The following is a 25,016-nucleotide window of genomic DNA, read 5'->3' as shown; positions in this document are numbered from 1 at the left end:
AGGTCGGCTGGTTGAGTGGTGTTGCAACTCTGAGCTCAGTGTTAGCAAAAAAAGCAATTGATTGTGGTCTTCAGGAAAGGGGGGCGCGTGTCGGTACACCACATACCAGTCCTCACTGAAGGGTCATTGGAGGAAAGGGAGAGTTGCTTTAAGTTCCTGGGGCAGCATGGTAATGAAGCGGTTAGTGTAACACTATTACAGCTCCAGTGTCCCAAGTTCAATTCCGGCCTCTGCCTGTAAGGGGTTTGTACGATCTCCCTGTGACTACGTGGTTTTCATTCAGATGCTGTGCTTTCTTCCCATACTCCAAAGATGTAAGTTAATTGTTCGTGTGGGTGGAATTGTATAGCACTGGCTCATTGGGCTAGAAGGGTCCGTTACCATGCTGCATCTCTTAAAATAGAGGGGAGGAGCAGATGGCGACACGATGCAGCGCGTGCGGCCGCTCCAAAATGATATCGGTATTTGTGAAGTAGGTACCGTGCACAATCCTGATTCGATGGAGACAGACGTGAGAAACACGGAGGAACATCTGGAGAAACTTCTGAAATGCCCGCTTCGCTGCCGCTGCTACTGTGCGATCGAGAATCTCCAGAGGGGAAGACCCTAAATCCTTGGCTTTGCCTATTGCTTGGCGGCCGGGGACGGTGTCAAAGCGCTTGGCAGAGATGGTGCTCAGTGCTCGGTGTCGGAGGGCTGGTCGGAGGCTCGAAGTTTTCGGACGGACTCAGAGTCGGCTGTGGTCAGGTGCTTCCAGGGTGCTGCATCGGCAAGTTTGCGGTGCTGGAGGTTCATGGCAGGGAGAGTTTTTCTTCCTTCTACCATCTGCGTGAGATGATGGGACTTTCGAGAGACTTTGTGACTTTTTTTTTACCGTGCCCATGGTCCGTTCTTTATCAAATTACAGTATTGCTTTGCACTGTTGTAACTATCTGTTATAATTATGTTGTTTTTGTCAGTTTTTCAGTCTTGGTTTGTCTTGTGTTTCTGTGATATCGTATTGGAGGAACATTGTATCATTTCTTAATGCATGCATTAATAACTGACAATAAGAGAGGACTGCGTGTCCTCATAATTTAATCTAATCTAAATAAACATCTCAGAGGATCAATCTGGGGCTCAGCACATTAATACATCACAAAGAATGCACACCTGCGGCTATACTTCATTAGGAGCTCGAGGAGATTTTGTCTGTCACCAAAAAAACTCTGGCAAACTTCTACAGCATTCTGATTGGTTGGACCACTGCCTGGTAATTAAGCTCCAATGTGCAGGACTGAAGGAGGTTACAAAGGATTGTCGACTTGGCCCGTTTCATCACAGACGCAACCCTTCCTACAATCGAGGACATTTTCGTCAGGCAGCGCTTCAAGAAGCAGGCATCAATCATTAAGGACCCTCAGCACCTGGGATATGCCTTTTTCTCATTACTACATCAGGGAGAAGGTACAGGAGCCTGAAGACCCACACTCAACATTTAAGGAACAGCTTCTTCACCTACTTTGTCAGATTTGTGAATGGTCCATGAGCTCACGAACACTGTCACAGTATTCCTCTTTCACACTATGTTGTAACTTAGAGTAATTTTATATCTTGCTGCGGCAAAACAGTAGATATCACGGCATTCTGTATATTCGTGGTAATAAACCATGAACTGGTCACTGTGAAAGGAGAGAAGACATTGGAATTAGGGTAAGGGGATGTCAGCAATATTTGAAAGAGGGGATGAAACCACACTCAGTGGCCTTCTCACCTCCTGACTCACAAGAAGTGATGGCCTTAGGATTCCACTTCCCATTCACTGATGTATTTCCCAATCCCTGAGTAATCTTACATGCCATTTGTAAAATTTAATCCAGACTCCCGTATGCATTTCAGGTTGAGTCGCACATTGAAACAGGTCCTTTAACCCATCACATCCATGCCCATCTACACCAGTCCCATTTGCCTGATTTAGAGCTGTATCTTTCTATGCTTTCCCTATTTTAAATATACACTCAGTTGCCACTTTATTAGATATGCTTATACACCAATACAAGCTTCTAATCAGCCAATCATGTGGCAGCAACTCAACTCATAAAAGCATGCAGACAAGGTCAAGAGGTTTAGTTGTTGTTCAGCTCTAAAGTCAGAATGTGATCTAAGTAGATTTGTCCATGGAGTAATTGTTGGTGCCAGACTGGCTGGTTTGAGTACCTCAGAAGCTGATCCCCTAGGATTTTCATGTACGACAATCTCTAGAGTTTACTGAGAATTGCTCGGGGAAACGAAAGCATCCAGTAACTGGCAGTTCTGTGGGCGAAAATGCCTTGTTTATCAGAGAGATCAGAGGAGAATGGCCAGACTGGTTCAAGCTGACAGGGGGGAGAGGGAGGGGTGTTGCAGGTACCTAATAAGGTGGCCACTGAGTTTATGTTTCAATACTTCTTAAGCATAGTCATTATATCTGGCTCCACCGCCTCTTCTGGCAGCTCATAGACACAAGACATTCCTCAGATGCTGAAGATCAAGAGTAACACACACAAAATGCTGGAGGAATTCAGCAGGTCAGGCAGCATTGGCTGCTTATTCCTCACCACATATGCTGCCTGACTTCCTCCAGCACTGTGTGTGTGTGTGTTCCTCTGGCTGCATTTTCCAATAATCAGCCACTCACCCTATAAAGAAAAGAGATCCCCTTTAAACCTCCTTCCTGCCATCTGAAACCTATACTGTCTTGTTTTTTGATACCCTTTGAGTGAGTACAGACATGCATATGGACAGAAAGAGTTGCTGTGATGTTTTAAAGCTCCTCAAATATCTCTGCTAATATGCTAATATGAAATCATATCAAAGTGTTCCGCTTTATGAAGTTAATAACTGTTTACGCTGTTTCAAAACATCCTCCAGTTTGCACAGTTTTAATGATATACTAGACCGTACATTTTGTCTTTCAGTTTTATGTTCTGACTTTATTTAATAGCAATTAAGCAGGTTGATGGCTTCCACTACAAAGGCCAATAACCTGCGATTAACAACCAGTTGATTTACAGAGAGTGAATGAATTTAGCCTGGCGTTCCCAAGATCATCATGACAAATGTGGCACTGAAACCTTGAATTAACAGCAAATGGCGTTTTGACCTTGGGCTTGACAGACACTGTTTGGAGAGGGTGGACAGACTGCTACAGCAGTATAGGAAATTACACCACAATTATATGAATATCAAAACTCAATTAAAGACTTATAAATATTATTTTTTTCCTTTTCATCAACTCTTTTTTGACAGTATTATGCTGATTGTCCAATTTTTTTTTGCATGTGAGCCTTAATATGATCATTAGCAGCAAATTTTATCAATAAAGCATTGATTAGCTGTATAGTCATGAAGAGAAACAGCATGAAAACAGGCTCTTCAGCCCATAGAGTCTGTACTGGCCATTTACACTGATTCTATAGTAATCTTATTTTATTTGCCCCTCCTTCTCATCAATTCTCCCCAGATTCTGCCATTCACGTATACATAAGGGACAATTTACCCTACCAACCTACATAGGTTTGGAAGGAAACTAGAGCACCTGGAGGAAACTCATGGGGGTCAGGAAGAACATGCAGACTCCACACAGACAGCAGCTGATTTCAGAAACTTGGGTCTCTTGAACAGTGAGGCCTCATCCCTCCTGGCTGCATCCACAGCTACCCATCAAGCATGTACCTGAGCCAGAATCTGTTCTCACCCAATAGAACATAGAGCATGGAATGGTGCAGGAGGGGAACATGCCCTTCAGCCCATAATGCCTGCACCAAACATAACGTCAATCTAAACTAAATCTCTTCTGCTTGTACACGATCTATATCCATCATTTCTGCCTGCTGCATTTGGGTGCTCCCAGTGTGGCATCCTCTATATCAGTGAGCCCAAGCACAGACTGATCTCTTCCGCTTGGTCCACAAGAGCCACTCTGCGTTCGCAGACAGATGCAGACCATCCCAATTCCCTTTCCCTCACTGACCTGTACATCCTCATCCATCTCTACCAGCAAAGATCAAAGTACGCAATAAATTTATTGTCAAAGAATGTATATATATATGTTACTATATAGTAACTTGAGATGCATTTTCTTGAGGACATTTGCAGGAAAAAAAAGAAGTGCAATAGAATTTTGTGACAAAACATCTATACAACCAGAATAAGACCAATGTGCGAAGGAAGACAAACTGCAAATCACAATAATACTGAGAACTTCAGTTGGAGCATCCTTGAATGTGGGTCTATAGATAGTAGAATGAGTTCAGAGTAGTGGTGAATTGAGTTATCCACATTGGCTCAGGAGCCAGGGTGAGACCCTAAGGATCCCAAAGGAACAAAACCTTCTATTCTGTCTGGTTGGTCTATACCCAATAGCATGAATAATTAAGTTTCAGGTAACCTTTTCTTCCCTTGGGTTGCTTTCCTACATTCTCCGACCCCCCCCCCACCCGCTTCTTCTGATTCTCCTCCAGTTCTCCTGTTTCTATACCTGCTCCCTTTCTCTCAATCACTCCCTCACCTTACTCATCTTCATTCCTTCCCTTCATGGTTCCCAGCCACTACACACATGGGTCAGCTGTAGTCCCCTACCCTCAAACCTTACCCACCCCTTCCCTATCTGTTTCTATTTCCCATTGTCATTCACTTCTCCTGTACTGGTTCCCATTCTATCCTCTTTTACTTATCAGAGTCCAGCACTGGCAAACCTTTATGTTTCTGCTCATCTCCACTCTTCACAGAGATCCCCCTCCCACCCCTGCTCCACCTGGCCCTCAATAGTTTTCTTGCTCTCTCTTTGCTGCCCCTGTGATAGATATTCACTGTCCAAGACTCGAGGGGCTTATTGCGGACCTCAGCTTCTTTGCACGGTGGCATGACTTTTTCAAAGGGTCACAGTTGTTCGTGCTAAAGTTAAACTTTTAAAAAGTATTCATTACTCAATTTATGGTTGTACACAAGACCCAGTCTTCAGTTCTTAATGCATATAAGTTGCAAACAGAAAACAGTTCGAAGTTTAAAGCATAGACTTCTAGCCCATAGCAGGTGACTGGCTGCTAAGAGGTCTGGATTTCAAAATGAAATGACGAGGAGACACCTTGTCCCAATTAGCCAAATGCAAGATAATGTGTAGGTGATAATGTCATTTAGTGCAACAAACATGGTTAGAAGTTGGGATGTTTGTAGACTCAGAGGGTCAGCCTTCACAGCAGTAACTGTGGATGCTTGGAATCTCGGTTTGTCAGAAGGTTATAAAACAATCTTTGTGAATTACTTTGTCCAAGGAAAAGTATCTCAAAAACATCACATGCAGATAATGTCACTGAGAAGAGCACCATGTAAATATCAGAAGCACTGAGGATTGTTAGGAATGACAAGGAGAATCACAGAAAGACTGGGTGACAGAAAGAAGACTGAGAAGTCATTCCTCAACCTTGCACAGTTGGGTGCATTTTGTAATGGGACCCCCCTCCCCTACAGTCAGGTTTGTGGATCTTGGGGTACTTAGAGCACATCATAATGTAGACAGGAGTCAGCATAGTTTCATGAAGGGAAAACCTTCCCTGACAAAACTGCTTGAATTCTTTGAAGAAATGACAAGCAAGATAGACAAAGGAGAATCAGTTGATGTTGTGTACATGGATTTTCAGAAGGCCTTTGACTAGGTGCCACACACGAGGCTGCTTAACAAGCTATGAACTCTTGCTGTCACAACCACGGATTTGGCAGCACAGCAGATATGGCAGTTGCACTCATGAATATGCACATGTCAGCTAATTATTATTACATTGTGATCGTATTTAACTCCATTCATTCCGTCGTAGTGTTTGTCAAGACTTGGACACAGCAACACTTCGCTGCCTGTTTGCATTCCGCCTTGCCTGAGATATTGGACTGTCGAGTCAACTGACTCTGAAGACTAGCAGTACTCATTTTATTCTTAGTTGTTCTTTTCAGCTGCAGTATAGGCTTCATTTTCCATTTGAGAGTTTTAGTTAACAGCCCTGTTTTGGCCCAGCGTTTATTGTTATCTTTTCCCTTTAACATTGTTCGCATTAAAGTCTGTGATTCTCACTCTGCACTTGTGCCATATCCACACCAGGTGACACTTGCTATTGCAGGGCAGTTTCTGGCATGGATAACGCAGTGGCTGATTGGCAGGAGGCAAAGAGCGGGAATAAAGGGAGCCTTTTCTGGCTGGCTGCACAAGGCTAGTGGAGTTTCCACAGGGGTCTGTGTTGGGACTGATTCTTTTTACGTTATATGTCAATGATTGATGGCTTTATTGCAAAGTTTACAGACGATATGAAGGTAGGTGGAGGGGCAGTAGTTTTGAGAAAGTGGAGAGGCTACAGGACAACTTAGACAAAATTAGGAGAATGGGCAAGGAAGTAGCAGATGGAATACAGTGTCGGAAATTGTATGGTCATGCATGTTGGTTGATGGAATGAATGAGTTGACTATTTTCTAAGTGAAGACAATGGTTCTGGAGGGACCTAACAAAATGACCAGCGAGTGTATATTTGCTACTTGCGTATCTGGAGTGGGACTTAAACTTATAGCAGCAGCTTAAGCAAGGGAAACAAAGTCTATGGCTTGAGTCATTTTTGACAATTTTGACATGCTTTCCTTAGTATCAGCAGGTGTCAAAAAGTTGTGAGGAGTTGGTAGCAGTTGTGTGGATTTGGTGGTTCTACTCCCCAGTTATGAATATGTTTGATGGATGGCTTGAATAAAACTGAAATCAGTAACTCTCTGCAGCTTATATTTAACAAACAGCATAAATTACAGCTCAGGACTTCCTCACGGCTCTCAGTTCTTATTGTTAAAAATACTGGGTGTTCTTACTACTGAAATAATCTTTCGAACCTCATCAGCTTTCAAGAGTACAAAATGAACTTTCAGAATATATGTTATTTTGGCATGTTGAGATATATCAACTCTGAACAACCTGAGGGTTTGCACAATCATTGACAATCATGCACAATCCTATGTGTGCCTCATGAAATGGGTTTTATTTTGGTACCACACTCGTTACACTTGGTTAAACTGGCCTGAGTATTGCATTTGCTTCACAATTTTATTGGATGCTTAAGAATAAAATTCATCCTTAAATGTTAGGAAGGGAAGAATATAACCCTGCTTGCAACTTTGACTTTCCTACTATCTCTTCTTTGTTATCAAATCATGAACCCATAATTCACAACCAAACAGTGCACTAGTAGCTCCATCACCACCAGGGCTTCAGAAAGTGTAATGGGAATACCACCTCTTCCTAAAGAAGCCAGAGATGAACAATAAATGTCTTACCATCCCTCCAGGAACAAGTAAGTTCAATGATTGTTCAATACTACTCAGGGAACAATGACAGATGTGTAATATCGCTGGTCATCTCAATGGCACACAGTTCCTCAAAAATTAGAAAACAAGAAGTGCTTACATTAACTATTTCAGTCATATTCATACCCCAGTATTGTCTTTTTTTCTGATAATAGTAATAGTATTATGGCTGACTCTTATGCTCCCACAGATCTCAAACTTTTTCTCACCTCATCTGCTGCCAATTCCACCTTGATCCATCTCTAACCTTTCCCTTTCTCAGCTTCTCAATCTCAGGGTGGTGTTAGCAACTTGTAAAAAAGTCACCAATCTGAGATGTTAATCCTGTCTTTCATTCTCCAAAAAAAATGCAGCCTGACATGCTGAATATTTCCAGTATTCTCTGTATCAGGCATTTTTCCTGTGGTAAAATATATGCCTTGGTATCCATATCTGCTTTATAGTATCCATATTATACCTACCTTACCTGTTTTTAAAGCTGGATAGGTAGCGAGAAAGTAGGCTAGAATTAAATCAATAAGATGTAATTTGCAGGAATTTTTTAAAAGAAGCAGTAAAGTGCTGATAAAAAAAAAATTGGGCTCCAAACACCTAAAGGCATTGCTACTGCGGGCTTGGAAGATTAGTCATTACTGGGACTAAATGCTCTTGTGTATTTTTTCCAAATATCATTTTTTTAAAAAATCTAATTAATGCTTGCCAGGGCGATCAATCCCTTTTTGAAATATGAAGTATACAGTATGTTAAAACCTTGTATAGCAAGTTATAAATTTATGCATCTTTATATATGGGCAATTAACACTTAGGGGATCTCAGTCAAGCAATCTATTCTGCATTGGATTAATGGTGTAAAGTTTTCAGAAAAGTAATCAGATAGCATTTGACCAGTTCAAATATCTATGATATCTACAGTTTTATTATACTATCCAAGAAGTCTTTCTCTAGATAATTAGCCAAATCTCTCTTCAGTTTGCTGATAGGTTCAACCCACGCTGCTTCCCAAGACCAAACATTTCATGGATATACCTCGCTTGCCTAAAGAGGAATGCTTGAAGTGGATTTTCCCCTACATTTGCTGAGCGTAAGGCTATGCCCATCCTGCTGTAACATCAATGAAACTGTTAAACGTACTGTATGGCATGACCTGATCTAATCCTGTTGGGATTTTGTTCTACATTCTGATGTAACTATCATCTTGCTAAAATAAATAACTTCATATTCAGCAGTAGTGTTGTCACTCCTATCCTGTCATAACAACCTTGAAGATGAGGGAGTGCTGTTGGCTTGTTTATTGTCATGTGCTTGTTTATTAAAGGTGATTTGACACAATCTGGGAGACAGTAATAATTTATTGTGTCTAATCTGGTTAAAGTCCTAAAAGAAGTTGATTTGTTTCAATTATTCTCAAACAACCAACAGCGACCCTTTCCTATTACAGCAGTTAGCTCCACCGGGTCACAGAACCCTCAGCGAATACTACTCACACAATGAAGGAGTCCTGTTTATAAGACAGAAACAAAAAGCACTAGAAGCAATCAGGACATTAGATAATATCTGTGAAAAGAACAAAACTAAGTGAATAGTTCAGGTCAGAAATCCAATACTTTTTCTATTCTTATTTCATAATTCCATTATCTCCATTTTTTTACAATTTTGATAACCTCATTTCTTTAATTTAAGATAATCAGCCAATGCAATACAAAGGTGACTAAGTACTCTCTGTGGTCTTGCACCCTTGCTTGTATGGAAATTATGACAAATCTCTGTAGTAAAAGCTGCGATAAGACAAGTGCTGAAGAAATCTCTAAAAGCCCATTTGATCTATCATGTACAAGACCTTTTTGATATGGTGCCAACTTTGTAGACTCATCACAGAACAGTCTAACCCTTTCCTCTTACATAGCCCTCCATTTTTCTATCATCCATGTGCCCATCCAAGAGTTTCTTAAATGCCTTTTCCATAAAAACACAAGAGAGGGCATATAATATAGCAAACATTAGTGGGAACTTAGAGGATTGGACTGCTTATAAGAATCAACAGAAGGCAACAAAAAAGCCATAAGGAAAGAAAATATGAAGATAAGCTAGCCAAAGATAAGATAGGCTTGACAAGAAGTTCAGAGACCTCGGCCTTGACCCTGCCTTCTGCAGCTGGATCCTGGACTCCCTGTCAGATCACCAGCAGGTTGAAAGAGTGGGCGCCCTCACCTCCAACCCTCTGACTCTCAAAACAGGAGCCCCCCAGGGCTGTATACTGAGTCCCCTCCTTTACTCCCTGTACATCCATGACTGTATCACCACCCACAGCTCCAATCTGCTAATTAAATTGGCTGACAACACTACATTGATTGGAATTATTTCAAACAATAATGAGATGGCCTACAGGGAAGAAGTCACCTCTCTGACACAGTGGTGTCAAGAAAACAACCTCTCCCTCAATGCTGTAAAAACAAAGGAGCTGGTTGTGGATTACAGGAGGAATGGAGATTGGCTAACCCCTATTGACAGCAATGGATCCGGGGTTGAGAGGGTAAACAGCTTCAAGTTCCTCAGCATTCACATCACCGAAGACCTCACATGGTCTGTACACACCAGCTGTGTGGTGAAAAAGGCACAACAGCGCCTCTTTCACCTCAGACGTTTGGTGTGGGCCCCCAGATCCTACAGGGGCACAATTAAGAGCATCCTGACTGACTGCATCACTGCCTGCTATGGGAACTGTACTTCCCTTAATCACAGGACTCTGCAGAGAGTGGTGTGGACAGCCCAGCGCATCTGTATTTGTGAACTTCCCATGATTCAGGACATTTACAAAGACAAGTGTGAAAAAAGTATCTGAAGAATCATTGGGGACCTGAGTCACCCCAACCATAATCTATTCCAGCTGCTACCATCTGGGAACCGGCACCGCTGCATAAAAACCAGGACCAACAGGCTCCAGGACAGCTTCTTCCACCAGGCCATCAGACTGAAGAATTCACGCTAACTTGACTGTACTCTATATTACATTGACTGTTATATTTAATATAAATTATTATAAATTACTATGATTGCAAATTGCACATTTAGATGGAAATGTCACGTAAAGATTTTTATTCCTCATGTATGTGAAGGATGTAAGAAATAGTCATTCATTTCAATTCAATGATATAAAAGAGGATAAAACATAGATTAGTACAGAACAGTACAGGCCCTTCGGCCCACAATGTTGTGCCGACCCTGCCTCCCATATAAGCCCCCACCTTAAATTCCTCCATATACCTGTCTAGTAGTCTCTTAAACTTCACCAGTGTATCTGCCTCCACCACTGACTCAGGCAGTGCATTCCACGCTTCAACCACTCTCTGAATAAAAAACCTTCCTCTAATATCCCCCTTGAATTTCCCACCCCTTACCTTAAAGCCATATCCTCTTGTATTGAGCAGTGGTGCCCTGGGGAAGAGGCGCTGGCTATCCACTCTATCTATTCCTCTTATTATCTTGTACACCTCTATCATGTCTCCTCTCATCCTCCTTCTCTCCAAAGAGTAAAGCCCCAGCTCCCTTAATCTCTGGTCATAATCCATGCTTTCTAAACCAGGCAGCATCCTGGTAAATCTCCTCTGTACCCTTTCCAATGCTTCCACATCCTTCCTATAGTGAGGTGACCAGAAATGGACACAGTACTCCAAGTGTGGCCTAACCAGAGATTTATAGAGCTGCATCATTACATCGCGACTCTTAAACTCTATCCCTCGATTTATGAAAGCTAACACCCCATAAGCTTTCTTAACTACCCTATCCACCTATGAGGCAACTTTCAGGGATCTGTGGACATGTGCCCCCAGATAGAAAAAGTTTTTTTCAGAAATATAAAGAGTAAAAGAGAGGCAAGAGTAGATATTAGACCAATGGAAAATGAAGCTGGAAAGGTAGTAATGGAAGATAACAAAATGGCAGGCAAACTTACTAAGTATTTTGTGTCAGTCTTCCCTGTGAAAAACACTAGCAGTTTGCCAAAAATTGGAAAGTGTCAGGTGGCAGAAGTGAGTGTCGTTGCTATTGCTAAGGAGAAGGTGTTTGGTAAAATAAAAGATCTGAAGGTAGATATGTCACTTGGACCAGATGGACTACAACCCAGGATTCTGAAGGAAGTAGCCGAGGAGACTGGGGAGGCATTAGTAATGATCTTGTCAATAATCTCTAGATTATGGCATGGTTGCTGATGGCTGGAAAATTGCAAATGTTACTCCACTCTTTAAGAAGGGAAGGAGGCAAAAGAAAGGAAATTATCGGCCAGTTAGTCTGACTTCAGTGGTTGGAAGGATGTTGGAGTTCAACATTAAGGATGAGCTTTTGAGGTATTTGGAAGCACATGATAAAATAGGTCAAAGTCAGCATGGTTTCCTTAAGGGGAAATCTTATCTGACAAATTTGTTGGAATTCTTTGAGGAAACAACAGGCAGGATAGACAATGGAGAGTCAGTGGATGATGTGTACTTAGATTTTTGGAAGTTCTTTGACAAGGTGAGGCAACTTAACCAGATAAGAGTCCCTGGTATTACAGGAAAGATACTAGCATGGATAGAAGATTGGCTGACTGGCAGGAGGCAAAGAGTGGGAATAAAGTCATAGTCATATACTTTATTGATCCTGGGGAAAATTGGTTTTCATTACAGTTGCACCATAAATAATTAAATAGTAATAAAACCATAAATAGTTAAATAGCAATATGTAAATTATGCCAGGAAATAAGTCCAGGGCTACCCTATTGGCTCAGAGTGTCTGACCCTCCAAGGGAAGAGCTGTAAAGTTTGATGGCCACAGGCAGGAATGACTTCCTATGACACTCTGTGTTACATCTTGGTGGAATGAGGTGAAAAGGAGGACTTTTCTGCTGATGTCCAATGTTGTTCCAGGGTTGGAATTGGAACAACTTCTTTTCACGTTATATATCAATGATTTGGATGATAGAATTGGTGGTTTTATGTCCAAGTCCTTTTGCAGACGATACAAAGACAGGTGGAGAGGAAGATAGTGTTGAAGGAACAGGGAGTCTGCAATGAGGTGGCAGATGGACTATAGTATAGGGAAGAGCAAGATCATTCCTATTGGTAGAAGTAATAAAGGCACAGACTATTTTCCAAATGTGGAGAAAATTGAAAAATCGGAGGTACAAAATGGACTTGGGAGTTCAAATGTAGGATTCCTTAAAGGGGAAATGTTGAGTTAGTGGTAAGAAAGGCAAGTGCAATTTTAGCATTCATTTTAGGTGGACTAGAATATAAAAACAAGGATGCAATGTTGAGGCTTTGTAAGCTATTGGTCAGACTGCACCTGAGGTACTGTGAGCAGTTTTGGATCCCTTATTTAAGAAAAGACGTGGAAAGGGCCAGAGGAAATTCATGAGAATTATTCTGGTAATGAAAGGGTTAATGTATGAGGAACGTTTGATAGCTCCGGAGTTTAGAAGAATGAGGGGACCTCATTGAAACCTATAAAATATTGTATAGTCTAGATATTGTAGAGTGACTGTGATGAGGATGTTTCCTATAGTGGGGAAGTTGAGAACAACAGAGCACAGCCGCAGAATAGAGGCAGAGTTGAGGAATAATTTTTTTAGCCACAGGGTAGTGAATCTCTGGAATTCGTTACCATAGATGACTGTGAAGGCCAAGTCTTGGGTATATGTAAAGTGGAGGTTGATAGTTTCTTGATTAGTCAGGGTTCAAAAGTTATGGGAGAAGGCAGGAGAATGGGGTTGAGAGGGATAATAAATCAGCCATGATGGAATAGCAGAGAAGACTCAAGTGGCCAGGTTACCTAATTCTACTCGTATGCTTTATGGTCATGTTTCCCTAATTCATCTGCTTCTATCATTACCTTTGGCAGGGTATTCCACGCATCCACCATTCTCTATTAAATATCTTACCGCTGACATCCCCCCTATTCTTTCCTTCAATCACCTTAAAATTATGCCCTCTGGTATTAGTCATATTCATCCTTTTTGCTTTATTGAATTGGTAACCCTCTTCCAGGGCTTAAAGATGGAAATACTGAAGCATTGCATGGAGCACCAATGTTTTTTTTCTGAACTCCTGGCAGCCCATCACAATGTTAACCAGTGTCAGCCTAGACAGTCACTCATCTCCAGCAGAGCTTCCTAAGAGACACTTCACCCTTCAACCTTTCTGTCAGAGAGAACACTGTGAGTTGATCAAGATAAGATTTTGTGGTATAATGGAAAAAAAAACCTCTCCAGTTTCTTGGGTAGATACTCTATGTGATCTTTATGTGAATGTGACTGTCACTGTCCTGTCAAATCATGGCAAATGATACATTTTGAAAGCTCTTCCAAGAATGTTCAGTTCAGAATACCAAACCTTTGCAGTTTCTTTTTTACACCCAGCCTGGACAGAATAAAAAACCCGATACTCCAGATATGAAAGCAAGTGTTCTAATCCTTTCACTTATACAACCACAGTGCCTTTATTATTAAGGGGTGCTGTAGTATATCTGGATCAAGTAATAGATTTCACACGCAGTAATATAGGAACCCAACAATTTCTGTTAAATTAATTCATTGTGGCAGCACTAGAAGGGGTTGTATCCTTGTGTTCATTATATGAATCAATGCACCGACCAACACACACAAAATGCTGGAGGAACTCAGCAGGCCAGGCAGCATCTATGGAAAAAAGTATAGTCGATATTTCAAGCTGAAACCCTTCAGCAGGACAGTGGCATCGACCAATATGGTTAAACTGGGAAATATTAAAGGAAAAATACAGTCATTTTGCTAATTATTTATAGGTCACAGCCCATTTGTAGTTGTAAAAGTTGATATACACCCTCCAGCACCACAATTTCCTGATGTGAATCAAGGCTGTGATACGCCAAAAATATTTGGTAGTTATCGATTAAAGAAATTGTCACATAATACTGTAAAATTAAATTAGTAAAAGAAAATAAAACACAAATGATAAACCCGCTAAATAGTTCAAATGCAAAATTAGAATGTCTCTCACAAAGCTGAACTTCGGTGAAATACAGTGGAAGATGTTTGAGTTGCTTCAGTTCCACACTGAGGAGATGTCAGGTTTTACTGCCTAGATTTACGTCTTGGAATGATTGACAGGTGGATTGACTCCGTGAACCACTTACCTGTACATCACATTCTCATTGAATATAAGTTCCCACCCTCTCTCCCTTCCCTCAATTAGGGTACCTCAAAACAACTGTGAATGAATTATGAGGGGTGATTGATAAGTTCATGGCCTAAAGTAGACGGCGTCGATTTTAGAAAACCTAGCACATTTATTTTTCAACATAGTCCCCTCCTACATTTACACACTTAGTCCAGCGGTCATGTAGCACACGGATCTTGGACCTCCAGAAAGTGTCCACAGCAGGGGTGATTGATAAGTTCGTGGCCCAATGTAGAAGGAGATGAGTTATACAGCTCTTCTTACATGCACATGCAGTTCAACTCTTTGACTGATTATGCAGAAAGCTTGAAGTTAATAACTCATCAGGGGTGATTGATAAGTTTGCGGCCTAAGGTAAGAAGGACCTACAATGAACAAAGAATTGTATGCATTAGGGAGTCTACTGATCATGGTGTTAGACTTATCTGTTCACAATGTTGAGAGAACAACATATTAAGGACAATTGCTTATGAGTCTTGATGCTTCCCTTTAGGAAACTTACAGAAACCCTTTCCTACAACGTGGTTCATAATTAGGATAAACTTCACTCTATAGATGCAACCGATGGAAATGACTGTTGTACCACTTCTCTCACACATCAATCATAAATTTTTGGAGACCGGATCTTCAAACTGTTACATCGTATATATTGCTATTAACTGCAATTCTCTTCAAGGGAATAATTTATGTAATATCTTGGATGAGTTTCTATAGGAACATAAAATCAATGTTCTGTTTCCACAAGATTTGTGGTTATTTTAAGATGCTTTATCAATCATGCTGAAAGCTACCACCTGATTTTTGATAATGTCCCATCATGGTTGATGTTTTTGCAGAATACCTATTTCATTTTATTCTCCACATTGAAGGCACAATTACCTTTATTTGGAGAGCTGATATAGGCTTTATGTCACGTCAAATTCTTCCCTGAATGACTTTGGCGTATCTTTCATCTGATTTCAAATACAAGTCATATCTTTATGCCCTTATTTGTGTTTGTTTACCTGGCTATCAGTTGTTCAATGGTGTCATGACTGATCCTGATGAGTTTTCCAATTTTCCAGTTTCACCTCATTTCAGTCCAATCCTTCACTATCCAATATTTTGCCTCTGTAATCGTTTTGTTATTGAAAATGGCAGTCAGCTCACTATTCTATCTGATAAATGCTTTCGGTGTAATCAAGAAATTGGTACTTTTTTACATTCTACTTGGTCTTGTTTTAAAATTCAACCCTTTTGGATAAATTTAAGAGTCTTATTGGAACAAATTACTGGAACTCAACTTCCACATAACCCTGTATTATTTCTATTAGGTGATATTGAAGGAATAAAACCGAAACTTAAATTGAATAAATATCAGAAAGAATTTATAAAAATTGCATTGGCAGTAGCTAAGAAGACTATAGCAGTTACTTGGAAATCTGATTCGTATTTAAGTATGGATTGTTGGAATAATGAAATGGCTAGTTCTATTCCACTTGAAAAAATTACTTATAATTTAAGAGATAAATATGTAACATTTTTGAATATTTTGCGCCCTTATTTACAAAAGCTAGGATGGCATATTTAAGTGCTCCGATAAAGACCTTGGTCCCTTGGGGAAAGTAACGAATAATTATACCAAATTTATTTTGAATCCCATGGAGCATGTGGAAACCTTCCAACATCCAGGCGGTTCTTTTCTTTTTTCTCTCTTTTTTTCTTTTTAGGTAGGACTATATATATCGGGGGGGGGAGGGTTAAGGGGAGGGGGGAGGGTAGATTTTATCTTTTCATGTATTCTTTTTGAAAACTCAATAAAAATTATATTAAAAAAAAATACAAGTCATATCTTTATGCCCTTATTTGTGTTTGTTTACCTGGCTATCAGTTGTTCAATGGTGTCATGACTGATCCTGATGAGTTTTCCAATTTTCCAGTTTCACCTCAATTCAGTCCAATCCTTCACTATCCAATATTTTGCCTCTGTAATCGTTTTGTTATTGAAAATGGCAGTCAGCTCACTATTCTATCACTGGGCTGGTCTTTTGTTAACTATCCCCAAGGCTGTCCTATCACTGCTCAATAGCCAGATGTCTTTCTCGTAGGGTCATGGAGTTTACAGCTTGGAAACTGGGCATTTGGCCCATCATGTGCACACTAGCCAGCGGATAGCCACTCATATGAATCCCATCATCTAGCCCTCGGTCCGTAGCCTTCAATGTCAAGGCGATTGAAGTGCTCATTAGACACAAATTAAATTCTGTCAGAAACTCTGTTTCTACCACTTTCTCAAGCAGTACTTCCCAAATACTCACTGTGATCTGGCTGAAAAAGACCCCCCCCCCCCCCCGCCCTCCAATCCTTTCCAAATCTCTTACTCTAAACCCTTGTCCTCTGGCTTTTTCCGGTCTCTAATATAGGGAGGTTTCCTTAAATCTTCACCATTTCTACCCTTAGAGTTTTATATACCTCAGTCATATTACCTCTTAACTGTTTCCATTCCATGGAGAACAGACCTTAGCCTCTCTAGTTGTCCCTCATAACCAAAATGTTCTATCCCAGAGCAACATTCTGGTAAATATCCTCTGCACCTTCATCAGCACTATCACATCTTCCCTATAGTGTAGTGATCAGAGCAGCCCGCAGCACCCCATCTGAGAACAGACAAATGCTTTATAAAGCTGGAGCATAATGTCCTTGCTCTTGTATTCAGTGCGCTGGTTAATGTAAGCCAGTATCGCATGTGCCTTCTTAACTTAGTTATCTATATTTCTTGCCACTTGCAAGGATTGCAAGGATTTTTGGACTTGCACACCAAGGTCCCTTTGTTCCTCAGTACTCCGTGGAACATGACCATACATGGCATACTGTATATCTCAGCCTCATTAGTACTAACAAAATTCATCACTTCACATTTATCAGAATTAAACTTCATCTGCTGCTTCTTAGCACATTCTTCCAAATGTACTGATCATATCTCCTACATCCAGATCCAAGTCATTCATATATGTTATAAGTAGCAAGAGTCCCAGCATGGTGGGGCACTAGTCACAGGGATTCCATCACAAAAAAAACAATCCTCTACCTTCATTCTCTTTTGTTTCTTGCCAAGCAAGTTTTGGATGCAGTTTACTAACTTGCCCTGGATCCCAAGAGCCTTGACATTTGGATCAGTATCCAAAGTGGAATCTCGTCGTAGGCCATAACGAAATCCTTGCAGACTACGCTACTACACTGTCTTCATTGATACACCCATTTACCTTTTCAAAAAATTATCAGATTTTTCAGACAGAATCTGCCCTTGACAAAGCTAGGCTGGCTATTTCTGATTAGCATTTGTTTTTCCATATGATCAGTAAATCTGTCCCTCAGAAATTTTCCCAATAAATTCCTTCTTCTGATGCTTGGCTCACAAGTCTGTAATTGCCAGGATTTTCACTGCTGTGCTTCATGAAATGGGTTTGGGAATGTTTGGTCACCTGCAGCCTCTGGAACCTCGCTTATGGCCATTGAAGATTTAAAGATCTCAACCAAAGACCCAGAAATTATTGCCCTTATATTCCAAAGCAGCCTGGGATAGATTTCACTCAACCCTGGGGATTTATCTATCTTTAAGCCTATTGGCCCATCATGTATCTCCTCTTTATTTTTGGAGTTTAGTATCAGAATTTTATCTGCTTCTTCACTGAATCCTCACCTACAAAATCTGTTTATTTTGTATATATTGGCAAAACTATTTATTTAGGGCTTCACTTATACTTTCTGATTCCACGCACCGATTGCCCCCATTGTCCTTCGTAGGCTCTACTCATTTACAGGTTCTTTCTTTATACTTAGTATATTTATAAAACACTTTTGAACTGCATTAATTCTGTCCATTAGCAATATTTTGTGACTGTTCTTCCCTTTTTAAACACCTCCTTAAAATTTTTATACTCTTGACCATCCTCCCTCCTCTTTAGTTCTCCGTACAATGTTTCCCATCTTCTCTGTATTTAACTCTGGATACCACTCAACATCCAGGGTTTTCTATACTTGTTGCTTCTGGATTTCACTTTTACAGGGACATATTGGCCTGAATTTTCACTATTTCTCCTCTGATCTACTTATCGGCAGCACACAACTAAATACTTTATTAATAACACTTTTTCTGTTAAATGTTTACTGCAAACAATAGCCCGTATCTTCCCTTTGGACTTGGGAGCAGCAGAACAGAGAAGGCAAGGTGAGATAGAGTCAAAGCAAGTGGAGATGAGGCAGCAGGCCCATCGCTGAAAGTGTGGAAAGACATGAGGTTTGACTGATTTAAGTGCTGGGCTAAACTGAAAAGTTCATGTACAGGCTGAGTTGAGGTGGGATGGTTCCAAGTCCAGCCTGTATCAAAGCACAAAAAAGCAATGTTTGGACAATGATTTAAGCGCTAGGCCAGATTGAAAAGGTGAGAATGTCAGGGCCAGTGCAGCTTGCTGCTATATGACATTTACTCAGCTCTGTACTGAACTGAAGCTATGGTTTTGTGTCTGTGGGCGGACTCTCTTTCATGGACTTCAGTTCTGAATACTTTTTGCTTGCTTTTATTATTTGCACAATTTGTTTTTTTTCTGCACATCAGGTGTTTGACGGTCTTATTTTCTTAATTTTTTGGGGGGTTTCTTTGTTTTGTAGCCGTCTATAAGGAGACAAATAACAAGTTGGTATAATGTGTACCTACTTTGATCATAAAAGTACTTTGAACTATGAACTTTGAACACTGCCTTGTGCAGATAGAGTCTTTGTTGCATTAAGATGCTGCCAGAGTACCTTTGCCATATCCTGTATCATTTTAATGAAATTTAAGACATTTATTCTAGACCAGAGGATCCTAACTTTTTCTATACGAGCAGGGATCAATACCATTAAGCAAGGGGTCTGTGGACACCAGATTGGAAACCTCTGTTGTAGACTCATTCCTAATTTTCCCATGACAATGTTGAAACAAATGGAGTTATCGACACTATCTGCATAATGTTCCTCCATTGATCCTCCTTCTATTTGACTGGCTACATTTCCCAAAATAATAATTCCTTCCCTTGGCAGAAAACTCTCATAGACACATCTCAAAATTCCTAGAAATTAAACTCCTCCGATATTGCAGCCCAATTTTTATTAGTTCTCTACTCTCTCTACCATTAAAGTACAGTCCTCTCACACTAATGGCAAAGATCTGACCCATTGCCTAATATTAGTCTGCTTACCTTATGCTTAATAGCCCAGACTCTGATTCTGTCCTGTCCTTGCTCTGTCAATAGGCTGCCTATTCAAACTTCTGCCATAAGGCCACACTCTCACTCTTCTGACAATGGTCAGTTCCTTTTACATGGTTGTTAGAAGGCCATCCCCTCGCCATTCTGTCAATGGGCTTGTGTGTCATGCTTCTGACAATGTGCCACCACAGATTCTCATAGACTCATAGAGTTGTACAGCATGGAAGCTGCACCTTCAGTCCAACCCGTCTATGCTGACCAAGGTATCTAGCTGCGCTAAATCTATTTAGCCGTTTTTGGACAGTTCCGCTAACTTCTACCTTGGGAAAAAGACTGTGGCTATCTAACATATCTATGCATCCAAAGATTCTATAGATCTCTATAAGGTCACCCCTCAGCAACTTTCACTCCAGGGAAAACAAATCCAGTCTAAACAATCTCTCCTATTAATTTAAGTCATCCAATCCAAGCAACATTCATGTCAACCTTTCTTTGCACCCTCTCCTCATTAATCATATCTACAATACAACTGTCAATTGGACATCTTCCTCCTTGACTATCCATATATAGTTTCCCTCTCCTTCCATCTGATGAGCTATTGTCCCATTCATTAAATCCACCTTCTCCACTCTTAATATGGCTGTTCAACTTCCAGCTTTGTTTACTATTTAAATACCCGTTCTTCTATTTCTGCCTCTTCTATCTTTTTTATTATAATGTTAGCTTTTGATGCTCTTAAAATTCTCATTATTTCATTCATGTTTACACATCTACTAACATCTAATGCCTTGAGATGATTCTGTAGTGAATAGTTATCTTATTGAGAGTGGCCCAGTATGTATGCAGCGCTGTTAAGTATGTTCCTCGTATATATTATACAAGTCCAGCAAGCAGTTAATTATACATATGTCCAGCAAAGCATTTAATTCAATTTAATCTCTTTTACTATTGACTGAGTTTAGAATAGCAATACAATTTATAAAGTTATGTAGACAATATTTGTATATTAGTTGACTACGAATAAAATGTGCCAGTCTTAGATTATCTAAATAAATAAATAATGCATCCGTTAGTCTTGCGAGACCATGGATCTGCGCCTGGAAAGTCTTCACTCTCCAGGGCACAGGCCTGGACAAGGTTGTATGGAAGATCAGCAGTTGCCCATGCTGCAAGTCTCCCCTCTCCACAACACCGATGTTGTCCAAGGGAAGGGCATTAGGACCCATACAGCTTGGCACCAGTGTCATCGCAGAGCAATGTGTGGTTAAGTGCCTTGCTCAAGGACACAACACATGTTCCCTCGGCTGGGGCTCGAACTCACGACCTTCAGGTCGCTAGTCCAATGCCTTAACCACTTGGCCACGTGCCCACACTAGATTATCTAATATCCTGTGTACTATTACAATAAACATGCCTTTGGGAGGCAAAAGCAGACAAATTTCTGAGATGTATGTGTTGTTTACAAGGCCAGTATTTATAGCTTATCCCTAACCATCCTTGAGAAAGCCAGTTTCTTGAACTCTGTTTTGATTCTGAGAATTAGACCCAGAGATAATGAGGGACAGCAACATATTCACAGGTCAGGATGTTGTGTGACCCAGAAGAGAGCTTGCAAAAAGTGGCTCCCAAGCACATGACACTGACAGTGGAGGCAAAGGTTTTTGTGTTTTGGAGATGCTGCCTGACTAAACAAGGAACTGCAGTGTGTTTTGTAGATGGCTACTGTCAGGGCAACACATGTTTAGAGCTGTCATTTTGGTACCAAATAATTGGTTTGCTTTGTCCTGAGTGAGAGTTGTCGGTGCTTCACTCATCCAGTCAAATGGAGAATATTACACTGTGTCCTGGAAATGGGCTTTGAATGGGATTTTTTCAGCCATCCACAAATAATTCTTTTGATGGTCTGCTGCTGTTTCATAATTCTATTTCATGGAAGACCTACTGTGATGTTCACAGTAGATTAAGCTTTATATACTTAGTTCAAAAATAACACAAGTGGAGGAAACCATGTAATGTACTGCAAAAAAAAAAGCCAAGAATAATGTCTGCTTCATAACTGGAACCAGTCCTAATGAAGGGTCTCTGCCTGAAACATCGACTGTTCACTCTTTTCCATAGATGCTTCTTGGCCTTATGAGTTCCTCCAGCACTTTGTGTGTGTTGCCTTGAATTTCTTGCATCTGCAGACTTCCTTGTGATTGGAATAAATCAGCGGGGAGGGAAATAGACAGTTGACATTTCACGTTGTTGCTCTTCATCTGATCTGAAAGATAGAGCAGAGTTAATGAGTATAGACATGCGAAGAGAAGAGCTGGAACAAGAACAAACAAGCAAAGGGTGGATTCAGTTGAGGATGGTGATAGGCAAATGGAGGAGCGGAGAGCTGAAATAGCAACTAAAGCTGGGAGTTGCTAGTTGGTGACACCAATGAGTTGAAGACAATGGAATCTCATAGGAAAGGAAAGTGGTGCATGGAATTAAGTGAGGGGGGTGGTCTGGGTAGATGGGAATGCTGCGGAAGGGCTGTAGTGTATTCACTATTTCAGTAATATTTGACTAACATTGCAATATATAATGTTTGACTAAGCCTTCTTTGTTTACATAATTCATAATGTGTTATATTTAAGAAGTACGTGAATGGCACTCCATATGTAGACAGGAATCCCAGCCACTATTTTTTTTCTTTCATTTAGATTCAGGAGTTCAAAACATAACAGTGATCTTCAGGAAGTTGTAAAGTGAACCAGAGATGACTACCTACTCATTGAAGTGCACCAGTTATTTTTTCGGAAGAGGTGAGAGATATTTGAGTTTTAAAAAAGGGACAGAAAAAGGATGAAATTAACAAGCAATGTTTATGGCCATGGGTTCATAAACAGTGAATACTGGGTAATAATAACAATATTTTTTTATAAAAGCAGAAAGTTAGATGGGTTTGATTGCACAACAGATAACAGGATGGTGTATACTGAATGAATTGAGTGGTATTTTGAAGCAAGTAAAATAGCCGATGAAAAATGAGTACCAGTGTTGTTGAGTGCATATAGTTGAGATGCATTCTCCATTGAGTTGTTTAAAGCTAAGCAGAGAGGAGTGTTGCGTATTTAATATTTCAATAATATTTAAGTAATCATGCATATATATTGTTGTATTAAGCATTCATCTACATTTAAATAATTAATTACAGGTTATATGTAACCCATAGTTGTATTATGTAATATACTTTACATATTTGAATTGAGATGCATATCGAGTTGGAATTTATAGCTCAGTAAGTTTCAATAATTGAATGGCTCCATTTAATATCAGAGAATGAATACAATATACAAACTGAAATTCTAACTCTTCACAGACAAATAGAATTACCCCAAAGAATGAATGACAGAAAAACAAAGAATTTCAAAGCCCATTGCCCCCTTCAGCATCAATCAGCATCAATCCTCCCCTCCCCCTCCCCCCACTTATTGTAGCAGAAAGCGTCAGCATTCCCACCATGCAAGCAACAACAAAACCCCAAAAAGAGACCATGGTTGACCTTCCATCAAAGACTATTGTTCATCCCAACAGTTCAATATCCCTCAGGGTCTTTGCCTCACTAATGAGGGAGAGACAGATATCATTCCTTCCACAGCAAGAGGGGAGACAAACAGTCACCGTTTCAATGTTACAGTCTGTAGCACCACTTTTTTTCTGAGTTCTCCCCACTCAAGTATTGGCAGCAAACTCTCACTCAACTTCGAAAGAGTGTAGAGCTTTCCCACAGTACACTTGCGGTCTTGATGTTCTGATGCCCCACGATGCTTTAGTTCACAGTACTGGCAAGAAATTGGGACTACAGCACCACATTAGTCCACACCCCAGTCTTCCAGGCCATTCCTGGAAATATCAAAAATGCAGCCAATGCACAAGCTCCAAGAACGGAAACACGCCGCCTTGCAGAACCAACGTTTGAGTGCAGCTGTAGATTACAGACTCTGACAGGACCCCAACCACCTTGAAAAGGAACAGAGACAATAGAAGAAAAAAGTTTAAACTGTTCCGCTGATGGATTGGGCGAAGTCACCCCCGGTGACATCTTTAGCTCCACCTCCTACTAGGAGTGTAGAATTTTCAATATTTCAGTAATATTTAAATAATATTATAAATATATTTTTGATTAAGAATTCTTTGTTTACATAATTCATTATGTATTTTATGTAAGAAATACATGAAGGGCGTATGTCATGATGCCAACATGTCATATGTGAGTACCACACTAAAGAAACAAAGGAAAATAAACTGTAGACAAGGATTCTAGTTCCTGTGTTTCCTTTTCAATTAGTTTCTGGAATTTTAAAACTAACAAGGGCTACCAAAGGGAAACCTGTGGGTGACAGGCAATGGGATGGAGTGGAAGGCAAGGAAACATGGATATGGAGGCTATGGTGAGTGTGGGAAGACCTCAGTGGGTGAGGAGGAGAGAGATATGTGATGGGGGTGGGGTGAAGTTTAGCAGAAGTTAGAAAATCAGGATCATGTTTAATATCACCAACATATGTCATGAAATTTGCAGTCTTTGTCGTGTCCATGGGTTCAATGTCCATTCAGAAATCGGATGGCAGAGAGGAAGAAGCCGTTCCTGAATCATTGATTGTATGCCTTCAGGCAGTTCCGTGTCCATGGCATTGGGCTGTAGACTATTCCGATGGGATGTGAGGTGCTTTCCCTGTAGTCTGCATTTCGTCTCACGCTGTCTGTGGAGGAGCCAAGAATGGGCATGTTGGTGGGGAAATGGACAAGAAAATTAAACTGGCTGGCAACTGGGTGTTCCAGGTGGCCATGGTGAACAGGGTGCAGGTGTTCAGTGAATCATTTGCCCTCTTTGCACTTTTCTCAGTGATGGAGAAGGGGCCACAGCAGAAGCACAAAATGAAGCTGGAACATTTCCTTTATTCTCTGCTCTTCTGCTCACACTCATCCTCTCTCAAACAGAACAGGCACAGAGGTCCGCTGGCCTACTCACCAGCCTACACGTCCTGCATATCATTCTTCACAATTTCCACCAACTCCACCATGATCCCACCACTATCCACAATTTCTCCTACCCACTCTTCTGCCTTCCACAAGGACCCTTCTCTCTCTAACTCCTGAGTCTTTTCACCACTCTCTGTCCATCCCTTTTTCTCCCTGGCAACAGTAGAAATGCTACTGCAATCTGCAATAAATGTACTGGGGAGAAAAATAAGAGAGATTGAGGCTCCTAGTTCTGGACAACCCA

The sequence above is a fragment of the Mobula hypostoma genome, chromosome 26 (assembly GCF_963921235.1).
Source record: "Mobula hypostoma chromosome 26, sMobHyp1.1, whole genome shotgun sequence".
NCBI lineage: Eukaryota > Metazoa > Chordata > Chondrichthyes > Myliobatiformes > Myliobatidae > Mobula > Mobula hypostoma.
Note: the sequence above shows the minus strand (reverse complement) of the source record.